The following is a 14,454-nucleotide window of genomic DNA, read 5'->3' on the forward strand; positions in this document are numbered from 1 at the left end:
ATCTCTTCATTGTATTGTTAGAGCTTTTAAAATATGTGATTATTAATGTGTATGTATAAAATTAATTGTTAATCACTAATATTATTATACATAATATAAGTACCTATTGGTATTTTGTGTAGGTCATTAAAAAATAAGATAATAAATAACATATTATAAAGATGATTCCACAAATTGGGGAGCTTTGAAAAGCTCTTATATAAATAATTATATCAAGTAAAACAATATACTTATCATATTATATCAGTAGATACTTAATCCACATATTATATTAATGATAAGCATCGGTCGAATTCACTTAGAATAAAGGATGGACTGATTTTTAAATTATACGAATTAAGTGACATTTGACAAAATAAAAGCTATTAACCTAATAAAGATTGTTGCCATTTGTATTCCAACTCTATGAGCTTTCATAGAGTGGAGATTATATTCACAGATTTTTCCTTGACAGAATAAACACTATACAATAAATGTGTGATGTTTTTATGACGCCGGATTTGAATCCACACTACCACATCGTGGGGCATAAAACAATACATTATTTATCGAAATAATCTACCTTGTTGATAAAAACTTCAATAAACGATTTTAAATTAAAAAAAATATAGTCCTAGGCATGGCCTCTATATCCTGAAGCGAGCCCCCACACCACGATGTTTGGTGCCCTCCCTACCTATTGCTAACGTTGAGGGCAGTGTGATTTTATAGAGTAGTATCCCCCAAATGGTATTCTGCGGAAATCCAGGGTTTTGCGAAGTAAGATTGTGGATATTCTGTGTATTTTTAACGATTTTTGAATTTTTAAATAAACTCACTTAAATTATAAAGTTATCGGCACTCGGCATTATATTATGAAGCACTGACGCGACCCCCTTCTTTGGTAGCCAAGTAACATGTGACCCTTCGTCATATTGGATAAATAGCCATTTTTATTAATCAGGCATAATAATTATAAAATAAAATTCTACACGTGAATTATCATTTAATTACATCAATAATTATATCACATCAAATTGCATCGCATAGCTACATATTATACAATGTAATTATTCTAAAATAGCGCCTTTTTACTGTAGTCAAATTTGTGCTCTTTGTCACTTAACTGATCAACCCGCCACGACCCTCCCCTAAGCTCGAGCTCTCAAACGAGAGCCTTGTAAATCCCCCCTCCCTTGTGGGGGCCATGGTTCCGAGACATTGGTCGATTCAGTTTTCATTTTAAAAGTATTATTATTGCACCTCGGGTATCCGCAATTTTTTCTTTGGATTATCCGGATTATAGTTGAGCATTAAATTTTTCCGGTAAATATTTAAATCATTCAGATTAATCAGGACTGTAATTTGTAGACAAAAATCCAAGATATTTTAAACCTCTTTGATGAAGACAGTTTGAATTTATTTTTTCAAAAATGGAAAAATATCTCGAAATGTTTTCATATAGCATCGGCGCCTAATTAAATAAACAAACATAATAATAAAAATTATCTCGAACCCAGCTCTTTTCTCACCGAGTGCATTGCCCTTTCCACTGCGCCACACCTGTCGAAGCATCTACCTTTCTCGGAGTCGACCCGCGCACCTTTCTTGCCGCGGCATTGTGCTCTGCCCATCCTCCGCCAGTCCATGCCGAGCCCGCGTACTGATCGCTGCTACCCATACAAACAGTTACACCGCGGATTATTTTTGATCACCGGTGCATTTTATTTACCTGGCGGCAGGCAGGTGAATGCGCGAAAATTGCACGTGCGTCGGATGTTGTTTTGTTTTGAAATCTTACACTTAAAAAAGAAACTTTATAAAGACAATGTGAATAAAACATTTAAATAGTATATTTCAATGTTTTAGTGATACTAATATTATAAACAATACAGTGGTTCATAATTTGGATTGTTACAGAAGCGCATTTATATTGGGAATAATTTGATAGTAAGTCATAACGTCATATTTAATTAATTATTTGAAAATGACATGGAATAACAAAATATTTTACGTCACTGTTTAAAATTTAATTTAGTTTTTAACGATTATGAGTAGAAAATTAAATAACCAATAACATAGCTAAAACTGAATGCATATACGGGCATGACTGAGTATAATATCTGAAAAAAATGTATTATTAAGTAAAGGATATATTATAATACTTTCCCAATTAATATATTTTCATTACAATATTTACTACTTCCATGTGCCCAAACTAAATAATTGTTTGTAGTTATTATCAATATTATTTAATCCATTAAATAAAGATTGAATCAATACAATCAATCGATAGTCGATAAACTTTTAACAAACCCAACGATAATCTATCCTCATCGTAGATTTGCTTTATTTTTATTTCATTGCACCAGCATCGGAAAATTTTTTTTATTTTTAATTCCAATTATGAGAAAAATCATGAATTAAGAATACATGACATTTCTGATAAACTGCATTTGTAATTACTATTGTATGGTGATTACCTCAAGAAATATAAATAAATAATCATACAATGAACCTATTATTAACATGACGTGGTAATTTGTTAAATATCAGTTTCTCAAACTTACAACATGCTCATACCTATGGCCCCCACATCCTGAGGCGGGCCCCTCTACCTATCATTAATGTTAAACACAGTGTGACATTTTCTAGACGGTGTTTGAGGAAAAATTAATGTTTATCAGTATATTTGAAGCGATTTTTTGTATTATTTACTTAAATTGTCTAGTTTCGATACATAATATTCAAAAAATTCATCACACAACTACACAATTTTAATTGTTAATATTATAGGATGAAAATAGTGCCACAGGTGACTTTTCGTTACTAGCAGAGCAAATTTGTGGTGTGTTTATCTCACTTATTCGGCCGACCGCCAAGCCGGGGCCCCAGGCTAGGGCCCTGGCAACCCCCCTCTATTATGGGGGCCATGCTCATACCCATTTCAAGAAATATATATTACCGGGGTATATGGATAAACCAATTAATATTTTATTAAAATGTGTTTTTAACACACAATTTAAGAAACACTTCATTAGTACAGATTAATCTTCAATGACTATTTATAGTTCGATGACAATAATAGTGTGCTTAAATACCAACCTAATATCTATATTATTTTTATTATTAGAGAGCTTTAGTAAAACATTTTGATCAAATAAATAAAAACCTACGCATTTAACGTGGGACTATTTTTTTACAAAGTCATTCTGTTAGGAAAGCCGTTAAAAGAAGTTTTTCCACTTAGAATGGTTTCAGAATTTACGAGATAAATAAAATTCTTTCTCTGCTTGTCGCCCTTGACCGTGAGTCCACCTAACTTATATGGTAAGGTAAGAAAGAGCATGAGAGACAATCATAATTTATGACAATAATCACGTCTCTGAATGACATGGAATTATTTTCTAGGCGTATAATATCTACTTTCATCGTGACTATAAACACGCACCTGCTCACATGCTGGCATATTAAATTCATTTTAAACTATCTAGAAATAATAGTTATATTACTATTACCGATCAGTTCTATGAGCATTTTTTTAGAATCGTTTAACGCACCATTAAGTATTTATTATTCATTAATCTAGTTGAGAGTTAATTCTATCACTTTGTAAGTGAAATATCGTGCGTGTTAACTGTTGATTGTATTTTGGAGAAAAACGTTTTTTTCTATTAATTTTGATAGAAAGAAAGTTACCAAAATATCTTAATGATTGCTTATACGTTTTATCTGTTTTTTTCTAATACCTAGTTCAGACCCAGATACATCTGTAGGTACTCGTACGTTAACAACTTAACAATGGATAAATACGTTTTAGTTTTACACTGCTGACTACTAACTCGTCGCCCCATTTCTAACTTATTGTAAAGGAAGATTAACTAACTGCCTTTTGAAATGATTTTTGTCGGTTATTTAATAAATCGGGAGCATAGGCTGTTTGTTCTTACAAGGTACAGAACTAACTTTTCATTTATGATGCCAATTGGGAGAGCAATAACGGTGTTTAACTGAATCGCTTGGAATATCTTCGAATACGTGAGGGAGAGCTTAGATGTCACATCAAATCTTAAAATAGTATATTTTAACTCATTTTGTGTACTTTATTATCCTTACATATCGTATTGTAATCACTGTTCATTTTTTACGAATTTTTCTTTGTATGCTTCATGTCATATTTTGAACGTATAATTTATAATGTTTATTTATATAAATTAACATCTGAATTGGGTCATAACTGCGTATCGTATTAGTCTTCCTTCAGTAGGTATTGTCATATTTTACCAATAGGCTTACATCTTTACTGTCCACAACTTTACTTTGGTATATAGCATATAATAATATAGGTAGATTCAACGTACAAATTATAGTCAATCAAAACTCAATGTAATAAATAATGTAGAACTTAAAAGACGACCTATTATCCATAACAACATCTTTTCTTTAACCGTTTCTGTCTCACATCTACATCGTCATTCAATCGGCTTTAACAAATGAATCACATTCAATTTTCCGTAAAATAAATTATTCAACAATATATTATTATAATATATTTATATCGTAAAACCACAAATCATAAAAAAATGTCATAGCTTACTCAAAACAACGGTTTTATACTTAAAATTCCATTCGTTTAAAAAGCTTCTGAAAAATACATCTTATAATATTGACTATGCCTGGTACAACACTGTTTTTGGTCACAGACAGATATAATTGAACCACCGTTGCGTTGTTTCATGACCAAGGTGACATAAAAAATGCCGCTCGACTGGAACTGACTTTAAGTTTATGACACACAAGTCAGACACGATCGAAAGGAATAAACTTTAATGTTATTACAATAACAATTACTGAAAATGAAACTGACAATTACTTTATTGTCTAATAAATCTTGTTGAATACCATAATTTCGGCCTTCGGGATTTCGTCCGGCACCCAGTATTTAAGTAGTTTATCAATCAAACTACTGAAACATTTATACTTAGCAGATAACTTACTTAATATTTTGTTTGTAATTTCATACTATCTTAAAATACGCATTTATGCATAACAATATACATGTTTAAGCTTTATTATAATATTAAGTCGATAAAACGCTGAAATATAATGTTATTTTCATTCTAACATCTAACATTATTTTTAATATTTGTTGTAAATATAAATAAGTACCCATGTATAGACAATAAATTAATTGATTATGCACAGCTTTAAGTTTTAGCGAGAGAAGAATTATTTTCTTTTAATAAACATCATAAGGCATAATAATTATTCTCAATCTATATTAAAAATGTGTCAAGCGCGAAATGTATAAGGTACAACTACTGAGAAGATAGAAGCATATTAAACTGACTTGCTTATTTACTCCAACAAATCGTAACGTACGTCTATTCCTTTGCGCATTTAATTCAACTGTGCGGCGTCCAATCCTCCCGGAGGCCAATTGGGTCGGCGTCGAATTGGGTCGGCGTCCAATTAGCCCGGCGTTCGATTGTACCGGCGGCCAATTACCGGAGGCCAATCGCCGGAGGCCAGTTCGCGGTGCCAAATCGTCCTAGACCCGATATAGTAAATAAATATATGTGTGGTTATATACAAAAATACCACTAAGTTCAAACTAATCCGAGCGTCATAATCACAGAGAAAATCGGAAAACGTTATTGTAGATTTTTTTCATAACGGTTGATTCGTAACACTACAATGACAGACAATGCAGTCGGCATACTACAACTTGCCTCATTTTCAATCGATATAATAATATCCTTCGTGCTCACCGTCGTAAATAGGTAATAATATTAATTTTAAACATAATAAACTAACAACAGTTTTAAATATTATGAAATTATTGGGAAGTAATGGTAACTTATATTTATATGAACATAACGCCACATATTGAAGTTATAAGAAATATCAATTTCATTACAAAGATTACTAAGATACTTTCTTATTAATCTATTAAGGTAACGAAAAATCAGCACACGTTCCTTGGCATTACTAGATATTATATAGAGAAGACACTGCAGGCAAACTATAATATAGTGACCACTGGATTGTTATAAGTACGTTGTTATTCTTTCGTTCGATGTATTATAATCGTTCACTTAGCCGCTGCTGTCATATTATACAAAAAAAATTAAAATCCTAATTATTTTGAATCAAGATGATCGTTGAAGTCACTATCAATGAAATATCATCATAAATTTGTTTGATAGATACTTCCACTATGCACAGATCAATATTATATATCTTGATTACTTTAATTAGATTTATCTCGATAGTAATAATTAAAAAAAAAAAATTTAATATTGTATATTTGTTTTATCGCGAATATTCATGAATTTCGTTTTATTGATTAAACTGATGTACCATATAAACAAGTTAACCAAATTTATATAGTGAGTAATAAATTTTGTATAAGGCTGACAGGAACGGAATGTAAATTTCGACCGTCTACCTAATTTCTTGTTTTGCCTGCGGCCGACTCTGGTACAAAGTTGTTTGGGGATGATCATATTTGACAGACTTATAACTTCATATTCTTGTTTATTTAAACTACAAAAGTGGATTACATGAATATGATTTCCTCAATATTCTTCATATTTCAATGATTATTAACAAGGCCGTATTATTTGATAATTGGAATTAATTATGTAAGTACTGATATATAAAATAATAATATACCTCACCAATTATAACATAATTGGACTAATTGGCTAATGGACATGTAATTATTATTTCATCAATGACATCTGAATTTTCCTAAAAAATCATATAATTAAACTATAATTATAATTCACATATTATTACAGTGATTTTTCTAGTTTTTAGCTGAAATAAGATTAATCATAATATATATTACAGGACATGCTTAATTGAAACTACCCTATAACGTTATGTAGGTACTAATATAACAATCTAGTAGGTGAGTGTTTATTTATCTAAACCTAAAACACTTTCGTTAAAATAAGTGGGCTTTTAAAATAATAAAAATTTAAAATAAAAATAATAATAAGAATAAAATTAGCAAAAAAAAAACAACAATAACTTATTGTGAAACACATAATGAAAAACATTTACAATGGTTGGCTTATTTTTTGAAGTGTAAATCGTAATTTACATTTCTTATTCGGTAAAATTACCTGCTCAGTTTATTTATTTAAAAAGTGTAATAAATAACAATATTTATTTTATGTGTTATAAGAAGTTTCTTTGTATAGATACGGATAATATGATAAGTTATATTTTAAAACCTCGTTGCTTATTTCAATGAAAAACTTTCAATTTACCACATTTAAAATTCCTGTAATATGACTAGAGTTTCATTAAACATTTAAAAAAACTTTATCAAGACGTATACGTCTAATTTTAGTATGTTTAAGATAAAATAATATGTATTAATTATTTTTAGTAATGCTATAAATACGGAAGTAAATTTGGTACTTGACAAAGTATAATATGTTGTATAATACCTACATGTCGTGTTAAAGAACGTTTATACTTGTTGAATAATAAATAATAGATATTTTTTGTATAATATAATCATAAATTTGTATCTAAAAAATGCAGAATCTCCAAATCATAAATATCACGAACAAAATATTAGTATTATTGAAACATGTTGAACAACCCACAGCGGTTAAATTTAAAAGGACACGAAAGCTCAAGAGCAGCCTGTATGTGAACTAACAAGTTAAATGTTTATTCGAAATGTACCGTTGGAAACGAATTTTGTCAGATTACTTGTAAACCGATCACGAATATACTCCACTACTCGACATCCTGAGTAAAATAAATTAACATAATATCAATTAAATGAATTTTTGATGTTAGCGATTTCGCAAAGCTTTTTTTCGAAATTATGTTATTTAGTAATTATTTCGAAAATCATGTTTCAGTATGCATACATTGTTATTCAATTTTTTTTACATAATTTTTATAGCGTTTAATTAAACTAAATTTAACTATATTGCCTTTGAAGCACTATTAATCAATTACAATTTAAAGTTATTATGTTTGACATTACAAAGGTTATAAAAGTTCATATTAAAATAAAATTGTGAATTCTTACCTATTATAAAGTATACCATTTTTGTTCATTCACTAGGCAAGTCTTACCGCAAAACTTTTACGGTAAAAAAGATAAGCTGTTTTTTGTTAGATAAATTGTATTGTGACATTATTAGATCAAGCTGATTATATCAACAACAGGTATCATTCAAATAAACAAATAGTAAATTTCCCAATATGTATCATAAAAGCCTCAAACATAATGTCATTATAGTTATTTTTAACCTACCATAATTAATAGTAGATAATTAGTTAACTTGTAATAAAGAATAATAATAATATGTACGATTCATCTTATTATGGTACCTACCCAAATCAAAATTATCATTGTCATCATCAGGAGTATGACAATCTGGAATGACTTATGGATCCCTCTAATAACGTATTTCATCTTTTATATATTCCATATTATAATGGTAGTCATAAAAAGATCTATACGATTTATACCAAAATACATATTTTTTAAATCAGAGATAAGATTTTCAATATAAAATATTTTTGTTGTATCTTAAAAACATACAGAATTTCATAGTCTTTATCACGGTTAATTATAGTGTTATGGTGTTTGTTTTTTAATTAGTTTACTGAATAAGCGACAATAATAAATGACTGTCTTTTTCGCACGCTTTATTTTAATACACTTATTATATTTTAACTCGTCAATAAAGCCAAAATATTTTCCCACGTCTCTTCCAAAAATGTAGAAAAATAATATGTTAATCTTCAAATCGCAAGTTCATTCAACTAACAACCAGCACCTCTCTCACATGTTAATGCTTTAAATATGCTTAAACAGGTGTATTTTTGCCAGAACAATGTTATTTTTATTATCCAAGAAAATTTCCCAGAAGACTAACTGTTCTCGGTATAATATAAGTCTAAGAGCAGGTATCGTAAAATAACAATATTAAAGACGAATTCATCATAATTTATTGTTTTCCGCATATCCTTTTTCCAGAAAATACGTATCTTAATCTACACCTTATTCTGATTTGATAGTAATTTTCAGTTTTTTTTTTTGATGACTTGAAATAAAAGCAAATGAAATCGTAATACTTAAAGAAATAAGGTGAACTAACTCCGCGCACAATAAAATAATCATTTCTAATGAATTTTTAAAATGTCACTTAAATTAATGAGAAATGATTATTATTATCTAAAGAATTAAAATGAGTCGCTTAGAATCATAACTCACATATTCCAAAAATCAAGTTTTGAGATAATCGCTAAAAACCAACAGAGCACTATTTTTTGTAATTAGAAGAACAGTATTGAACTCCCTAGAATATTAATGAGTGAGAGAGTCGAATAACTTTTTTTTTTTAAATATATATACCTAATACTCCTAACGTTGCAGACATACAGCATACTATGAGAAATAGAGCTCCCCGATTGGTTAGAAAGGCGTTGGTGACAAAACTCTATTCTTTGAAATATACAACATATTACACCAACAATGAATTTCGTCAACGATTTTCACATGGTTTAAATTGACTTTTAATACTCAACTATTTTTCGGTATATAGATTAATTCATTTAGAATCACTTGGCATATTTAACTAAAAAACGACAAAATTGCAATATGTGAGTTATGATTCTAAGCGACTCAAATGTAGATTCATTAAATTCCTTTAGCAGTATAAGACCGTGCACTTATCACATTTTATAATAATTATTAACTGTGTTAATGTAGCGGCACTTTTTGGACATACTTAATAATTTGACTGATTTATTAAAACTTTCTAACATTTCCGACAGATTTTACAAAAGCAGGTGAACATTATTTAGTAGCCACAAGATTATTTAACAATAAATCATTAACTACCTATTGCCCATTTTGTCAGCACCTCGATTCAGGTGAAAAACGCTATAAAAATTTTGAGACCGTTTTATTGAAGCATTCCGATCATATACATATTTTTGAATATATAATATTATCTCTAGACATACACAATTATAGTAAAATTCGAATCATTTTTGGGATTAAAGTAAATTTTATTGTATAATTACAGTTTATACTTAAGAACATTGGATACTTATTATAAATTATTATCCGCGAAAAAATACATTTCAGTTCATGCAACTATAGAAAATAAATATATTTCTAGGCAGTGCATTGATAAGACGTAAATTATTTCAGTATAATTAATTTAAAACTAGAATCCTGTATCGAAGTTTTCTTCCCGTATTAACATATAAATCGGGAACATGCATTATGACAGTCAGAAAAAATAATTAATATTGCATAAATAAAGGATTAATGGAAAGATAAAAAATCATTAACGGCCCACGTGCTCGTCGAAGGTCAAAATTGAGTTTTTATTGTATTTTCAAACCATGATCCTGGACACTCCTGAAACGTTGTAGATAATTTATTTATATAATTTTGAAGCCTTATTATCCTTTATAGTTATTTTAAATATTTGATGACTGCATAAAGTATTTTTGTTACATAAAATAGTATTCTTTTAAACCTCTCGCTCTAATGTTTTAGAATATAGTCATATTTCGGTACATAACTGTGCAGTGGTGTTAAGATTTTTTACGTTTATTAATTTTTAAACGCATTTATGAAACCATTAATATAATTTATTACGAGATAATTTTTGTAAAATATTCACGATTAAAAATTATATTGATAATCTCTGTGATCCCAAATTTGACAAGAATTAGGCATTATATTATTCAAAAAATCGGCAAGATTAACACATTTGAAGATAATTCTAAAGATACTTATTATAAGCTATGTCTTTGACCATTCAAGTGTGATAAACATCTTATGAATAATGATTGCTTTATAATAATTATTGACCTAAGAATAAGGTAGTGTTTTTTTGAAATACGCCATTTCTTTTGTCATTCCTCAGTGGTTAAGTTACAACATACGGCCGTAGCCATAAATTGACAAACTATAATTGAAGTAGGGAGTAAAATGATATTAACGCGCGTGTTTGAACATGTACCGTTTAAAAAAAAATAAAAAAAAATTCGGTTAGGTACATGTTCAAATACGCGCGTTAACATAATTTTACTTCCTACTTTAATTATAGTTTGTCAATTTATGGCTACGGCCATATGTGGTAGCTTAACCTCTAGGGAATGACAAAAAAAATGGCGTATTTCAAAAAAAACCTACCTTATTCTTAGGTCAATAATTATTATAAAACAATCATTATTCATAAGATGTTTATCACACTTGAATCGTCAAAGACATAGCTTATAATAAGTATCTTTAGAATCATCTTCAAATGTGTTAATCTTGCCGATTTTTTGAATAATAAAATGCCTAATTCTTGTCAAATTTGGGATCACAGAGATTATCAATATATTATTTTATCGTGAATATTTTACAAAAATTATCTCGTAATAAATTATACTAATGGTTTCATAAATGCGTTTAAAAATTAATAAACGTAAAAAATCTTAACACCACTGCACAGTTATGTACCGAAATATGACTATATTCTAAAACATTAGAGCGAGAGGTTTAAAAGAATACTATTTTATGTAACAAAAATACTTTATGCAGTCATCAAATGTTTAAAATAACTATAAAGGATAATAAGGCTTCAAAATTTTATAAATATATTATCTACAACGTTTCAGGAGTGTCCAGGATCATGGTTTGAAAATACAATAAAAACTCAATTTTTACCTTCGACGAGCATGTCCCCCCTTCCATTATCAAGGCTTATAATAATGCTATAGTCGAACTAGCTATCACCTTTTTTTTAAATGTGGGAATTAATAATCAGATTAAGAAGATAACATTTTTTTACGAAAAATGGGTGGCATTTACTCAAATCCAATACACTGTAAATGATAAAAACAGCATATAAATTTTATTTTCCAAACGCCGAATTTGAACCCGCAACTTCCCAGATTCCGATGATATTATATTATTTCAATACAAATCTATTCCATGTATTGTAAACTGAAGTTCTATTGTAAGTAAATAATGCTATTTCAATTTTATTAATATGTACATATTGGAATCATTCAATAGAATGCATCGTAAGTACGTGGAAATAATTTCAACCGCAATCTAAAATTGTCAGAAAAACAAAAAAATAATTACCGATCCAAAACGAACGCCTTTGTGTTTGTAGGTCTAGGAGCAACCGCGGCAAGTTTAAAAAACTTATAGTCAATGATTGAAACGGAATTCCGCAGAAATCAGAGCATTCCGAAAAATAATAAATTTGTCGTCATAAAAAGTCGGTTGACCACTTTTGTGGAAATATTAACTGGATTATATTCACACCAACAATATTTCAGTTATGTGCTCAATTCAATAAACAACACGCCACACTAGTTAATAAAAATATAGTTCATCATAAATTTAATACATTCAATTAAATATATTATAATACAACAGTGCAGTTATTAGCTACGTGATTTTGCTGTATAAATATCTCCCCAAATATGTTCAATTAACTTTCTTTTAGTTTTAAGTGCATATTATTATATTAGTCTATGCTCTATGGTCTGTACTGAAATTTGTATGGCTGACGTCTTATCAGAATACTTTTACATCGTTTTGAAAAACCACAGAAATATAAATATATATTATATTAGAAAAAACCTGCAAAAAATGGACCGGATGTGATTCAAACTCACACATTTCCTACACACTTAATGTGGATAAGTGCAATTACCCAAACAGTCAAAAATATGAGCTGGAATCCCACTTGGTCCGACATTTTTCTAGTATTTAATCTAATACCTATGTTTCTGAGGTCTTTCAAAAATGATTACTGCCATTAATTTTATTAAGCTTTTTAAATCGTATGCACCTACATACATAAAGTGTGCCTTTAATAAAAATATAATTATTTAACAATGATCTATACCCAATTTTTGCCATATGTGGTATAAAACATTCACGATATTAAAATGGTTAGATATAGCTTACGGGTATACTTTTGTATAGATCGGTTTTTTTATTAATTTTTATTTCTGACAATATATTACATTGCGTTGGTATATGTGGTTTTATTTATATGCGTATTTCTATATTGCGATCTAACCTCTAACTTTCGGTTGAATAAAAACGTAAATTTTTTGTCTTTATAGTAGTTTATAGCAATACTGAGGATTGCGACCTCAACTGATAGTAACATTCCTCATTCTCCCTTTAATAATAAAATTCATTCCAACTCTTTGGGCACTCACATCTCTTAGTATCATAGGTAAATACTGGATTTTGCAACATACAATTGATCATTCCAGCGAGTCAGAATCCTTTCAAGCCCTCTTTGTCCGGTAACTATAAGTGTGGCCAAAAAATACAAAAGCTTATCTCTGTCATGCTCAACTTACTAGCGAATTTATTAATTTATCTAATCGAAATTCTTCTTTATCAGTAGAACCAAGACTAATTTAATTGTACGATTCTATAATTTCCATAATCATATAACTTAAATAACCACTTGTTAACTATATTAGATAGCATTTTATCAAATCATCAAAATTTGTATCTATAATATTATATTAATTAGTCGTCGGTAAAATCAAATGATTAGAAAATACAGATAAGGAACAAAGTTTTTTTCTATAATTATAATGTCAATTTTGATGTTTAATATGGACGTATCAAAGACATTAAAGACGACATTTCTTATTTAGACAGATCCTAAATATGTGAAATTAAAACTAAAAAGGGTGACTAAAACCAATGATTAAATTGTCAGCAAATTAATTGTCACTGCATTTGTATACACTGCTATCGATATCATAACAACTGCAATCGCTTCAATACAATTGTAACTTCACTCAAATCAGTCAAAAATAATGTTAAAATATCCGCCGATATTTTATTTTATTTGAACAATTAAATAAATCACAATAACGTGTATTTCATACAGCAATTAAGCAAAAGATCGTGACTATAAATAATAGTACAATAGCTACGAGTTAACCAAAATTATAATATAAATATTTCCATGGTCACCAATTCAATAACACTCCCTCTACATATTGCTACTCTAAATTGTTTGAAATTTTAATATTTTAAATCGTTACCTACCGATATTCATGTATTAGTATGTATTTTTCAAACCGAAAAACCATGCAAATTTATTTAAGCTGGAAACCAATTCCAATATTCATTATATTGTTATGTTCGCGAAATTCCTTTTACTTTTAAGGCAACATATTATATCATTTAGGCTTTACAACGATTTTTATTACCTATTTATAATGTCGCTTTTCATTATCCAGTTATGTATATTATCAAAGATCATTTGCATTGATTTCGCTGACATAACAATCTATCAGCATAAATTTATACCAAAATGTTGACAAACTTGTAATTTTTACTCTTAGCTATAATGAGTCGTACATAATACAATGAAACATCACGTAGGCCTACTAGAATATTTTATAATTAGCCCGAATCAATCCACTGCA

The 14,454-nt window shown here is 28.9% G+C and overlaps 1 protein-coding gene across 1 annotated transcript in view; it reads left to right on the forward strand.

Annotated features, from left to right (window-relative positions):
• The first annotated feature begins 1,877 nt into the window (after positions 1-1,877).
• Positions 1,878-14,454, forward strand: part of LOC147067288 (uncharacterized) — an 82,519-nt gene continuing 69,942 nt past the window's right edge. The window contains exon 1 of the mRNA XM_085954424.1: positions 1,878-1,929. The gene's annotated coding sequence lies outside the window, so the exon portion shown is untranslated. The remainder of the gene's footprint in view (positions 1,930-14,454) is intronic.

The sequence above is a fragment of the Rhyacophila brunnea genome, unplaced genomic scaffold, assembly GCF_057557595.1.
Source record: "Rhyacophila brunnea isolate RB1 unplaced genomic scaffold, BYU_Rbru_1.0 scaffold_4, whole genome shotgun sequence".
Classification (NCBI taxonomy): Eukaryota; Metazoa; Arthropoda; class Insecta; order Trichoptera; family Rhyacophilidae; genus Rhyacophila; species Rhyacophila brunnea.